This window comes from Austrofundulus limnaeus, unplaced genomic scaffold (assembly GCF_001266775.1).
Source record: "Austrofundulus limnaeus strain Quisiro unplaced genomic scaffold, Austrofundulus_limnaeus-1.0 Scaffold87, whole genome shotgun sequence".
NCBI lineage: Eukaryota > Metazoa > Chordata > Actinopteri > Cyprinodontiformes > Rivulidae > Austrofundulus > Austrofundulus limnaeus.
Genome location: NW_013952489.1, coordinates 1734853 through 1739379, shown reverse-complemented (window position 1 = coordinate 1739379; position 4527 = coordinate 1734853).

Below are 4527 nucleotides of genomic sequence, written 5' to 3'. Positions count from 1 at the left end.
TGAACTCTGAACTGATTCACCCGCATCCGCATCCATCTGTGGACAGTAGAAGCTGTCCCTGACTTAATCTGTATCAAATAATGTTGTCATGAGATCTGCATTTTCCCCTTTTCCCTTAGGCAGTCTCATGGCCGATGTAATCAGGGGCGTGAATACTAAATAAAAGAGGTTGAACTACAGGGAGTCCCTCAGAACGGTGGATTTGGGTTGTACGAGAGACTCCCTGTCCAGCGTTCTCCTCACCTTTGATTCTAAACCATGGTTTGATTGTCTCATTTGCTCCCCTGTTTTTGTATGTATTTTAGAAAAATACCTATCATTCTATCATTGCCGTTTATACGCATTTGGAAAAAAATATGATGATGTATTTCTCTCATCCTCAGCCTGATTATAAACACTTGGTAAGAAAAAGACATCTGAAATGATGTAATCATTGATCCACTGTCTCACATCTTTTTGACCTATAAGCCAGGTTGTGTGATGATGTCACACCCTCACTATTAAGCTGTTTCAACTTAAAAATGTTTTGGAAACAAACTTGTCTTATTTCTTCAGTCTTTACACTCCTTAAATATACCAACATTTTTATATTCTTTCACCCAGTGTGCCTCTCACCGATGTAGGACTTTTGGTTTTCTCTCAGATCCCTCTAGAGTGCAGAGTGGACACATCCAAAGTACCTTTGATATCTTCAGTATCAAGGGGGTTTAAACTCAGTTCCTTGAGGGTTGCTATCCTGCATGTTTTCGTAGTTTCTCTGCTTCAACACACCTTATTCAATGATTCAATTACATCTGCAAACCTATAAGTTTATATGTGCAAACTTGTATCTGGGCTGCAAATAGGAGATGAAAAAGTCTCCTGAATAATGTTTCTTTCAAAATAACCAGAGTAATTGTGGACATTTTCAACCCATCTCAAAAGTGCTACAGCATACTTCAACAGGTTTAATCATAAATGTTGGAAGGACTGATAAAATGGGAAGAAAATGAGCCAAGGCAAGTGTGATGTGGGCAGAGGTGAGCAACAACGTGCCAAGAATGCTAGATGAAAATAAAGCTGTGATGTTCAAAACCTGGCCACTCAAAATGTATCACTGCATCTCCACTATCACCTGATCACAAACACAAAAGAGTTCAGTAAGACTGTAATGCAACATTTACATCATCTCTTGCAATTTTCCTGAGCTTTTGAAAAACAAACTAGACTCCAAACAATTCTAATTTAGTGACCTTAAAGAGTCAAAGTATTTTTGGATAGGCTACAACTTATATTTTTCCATGACAATGATTTGTTTTACAATCAGTTTCCGTTTAGTGTTTTGGTCAGCCTGTTTGAAGAGTTTTTCTGTGTGCTGCCCCTCTCCTCTCTGCTCATCAAAAAGTGTGGGAATCATCATGGTAACCTGTCACGCAACAGATTTTGAGTTAGTGGATTTTATATTATTCAGGAGGTTTGTCGTTGTTATAAGATTATTTCATGGCTGCTCCCATAGGCCCTATTTGTTTTCAGTCTTTATGTAATTTCTAACTTTGATATTTTAAGACAAAAACAACCAAAAATCCTTGCAAGGTAAATTGGTATAGGTGTCCAGAGTTTTCTGTTGTCTCACTTTTTTGTCCCAGTACTACTGTTACTCCTTAGCACCTTTTAGAAGCACACTTAAATAATAAAATAAAACAGCAGGAAATTGTCCTTTAATCATAAAAACAGAACATGACACAAAACTGCTGCAGAATTGCATCACCCAGTGACTGCAGAACAGTTATTTTATGGTGGGAAAATGGTGGTCTCTGGCATTCATTTAAATGCTTTTTGACACACATCACCCACCTAAACAGCCCTGCACACAATAGGTTACACCCCACTGCCCCATGGCAACTGCAGCCCCCTAAAAGCAACTGCCTCCCTCAACATACCCCAACGTACAAGAAAAAACTGTTCAGGCACCATCGAAGAATCCAGGATGAAGACTCAGCATAAAAACTGACAAACTCTTGTTTGATCAAGTTTTCAGATCTAACCCTGACTGCAAAGGTTCTACCCCACAATCAACATGCATTTTATGAAACTTAATCTGACACTAACATCTTTATAAATTAGTGAAAGTGGAGAAATAAAAGGTTTCGAAATCACACCAAGCCACATATTTGTAATATCTGTTTAGTGCTTATAGTTTAGGAGTTGGCTCCAAGCGCAAAATGATGATAGAGATGATGGTGCAAAGAAGCTTTTCACATAAAACCAAGAACATTGTGGACAACCCTGACCTCTCCATCAGACTGTCGTAGAAAAACAGAGTGTCTTCAGTCGGAGGTTTCTTCAATTTGGTTGCAATACAGACTGCTACGGAAGATCTTTCTTGCCCTCAGCCATCAGCATCAACAATACAGGGGTTAGACAGTGAAACTGAAAAACCTGCTTTTAGACCATAACATCTCTTTCAGACAGCTTCCTCTTGCATCCACAGTTAATCCTGTTGGATGTGTTTTGTCCTTCTTGGTGGTATGCTGACATTACCCTGGATACTGTGGCTCTTACATCACAAAGACTTGCTGTCTTGGTCACAGATGTGCCAGCAAGGTGTGCACCAACAATTTGTCCCCTTTTGAACTCTGGTATGTCACCCGTAATGTTGTGTTTATTGCAATATTTTGAGGAAAACTGTGCTCTTACCCTGCTAATTGAACCTTCACACTCTGCTCTTACTGGTGCAATGTGCAATTAATGAAGACTGGCCACCAGGCTGGTCCAATTTAGCCATGAAACCTCCCACATTAAAATGACAGGTGTTTCAGTTTCATTGTCTAACCCCTCTAAGTCTTTAGTTAAATGAGTTACTACAACATTCAATTTATAAAGCTCCAATCAATAAAATATTTTTGATTTTTTTAGTGAACACTTAAATTAAAAACCTTTACATTACCAAGCAAAACCTGGAAAATTTTATTGATGTAAATTTCAAACTACAGTCACGTATGCAGATAGTCTCAGGTAAAATTCCCATTTACTGCTTCTAGAGGATTGAAGCTGATCCGTTGTGTGTCCACCTCTACAAAGGCAGGAGTTTTGTTAGTTTGCTGCTCTGGACCAAACATGTGTTGACACAATGCCAAAAAGGAAAGAGTGCTCATCAACCTGAGAAGGGTTAAAGGTAATTTCCAAACACTGTTGATTTAATTGTAACAAAACCAACATTCACAACTGTAAAACATTTTACACAGCTGCCACTTTTTCCAGGAGTGTAGATCCCAGGAAATTCACCTCAAGGTCAGACAATGCAATGCTCACAGAAATGACAAAAAGCCCAAGAGCTTCATCTCAGAAACTAACAAGCCTTAGTAAGCTGGTTTAATTTTAGAGGCCAAAACTGGACAATTAGACAAAGACTGAACACGTGTGGCTTGGTTAGAAGGGTTGTTGGAGAAAAAGTCTTGTCTCTAAACAGAACATGGCAGTATGGCTTATATTTGTAAAATTTATTCTGGATAAACCACACAACTTCTGAAGCAATTTTTGTAATCATACTGTTGTTGTCCGGTTCAGCTGGCATGATTCGGTTCAGGGTCAACAGGCACAGTATTGATCTGTCTGAATGCCCCTGTTGCTATGAACCCCAGTGTTATGCTCCCAGACTGGCTGCAGCTTTAAGCACAGCTGCAAAAGGATTATTCTTGAAGGGAAAACAGCTGATCATCATTGTGCACCAGAAATTTTTTTTTTTGTGTGTGTTTTAATACTCTGTGTATTGCACCATTTCTTATATCCTCCAAAAAGGCCAAAGGTATTTTTGGCATGCTTTTGTAGCTACATTTTCATGCTCATTTCATTCTTGATACATCTGAAATTTTGAATGGAAAGGGACATACATAACTTTTTGTGCATGAGTCCTGGATACCATGTTGTCATTGACTCAAGCATGCACCCCTCTGAAGACCAGAGGATTCTAAAGTCAAGTGTGAGACCATCTGTCTGATAAAAGTTTTGACCAAACTGGGTCATGATACTCAACAATCCCAAACACAGCAGCAAATCTACAACCCAATGGATGATAAAGAAAAGAATCAGTGTGTTGCAATGGTCCGGTCAAAATACAGACCTCAATTTAACTGTAATGCAGTGGTGGGACCGAAAGAGAGCTTTGCAAAAAAATAAAATAAAATAAAAAGTCTGCCATTCTCAGTGAACTGAAGCAACATTTGAAAGAAGAGCAGGCCAAAAACCCTTCAACCATGTGAACGTCTGATGAGGTCCAACTGGAAACCATTATTGAGTTAATGCTGCTAAAACTTCTGCAAGATTGTCTTTTTCTGTTTTTTTTCTTCCAATAATTAAAAAGTCAATCAATAAATAAACGACAAAACAACTGGACTTCTATTCTGTACTTTCCACCCAGGAAGCAGATGGTGTGGGACTCCAAATACTGTAGTTTTCCTGCAGTGAAATGTCTTCAACCACAGAATAAAATTCAAGTAGTTTTGTTTTTTCATGAGATGTGAATGACTGAGAATCTACACTAGTATTTCT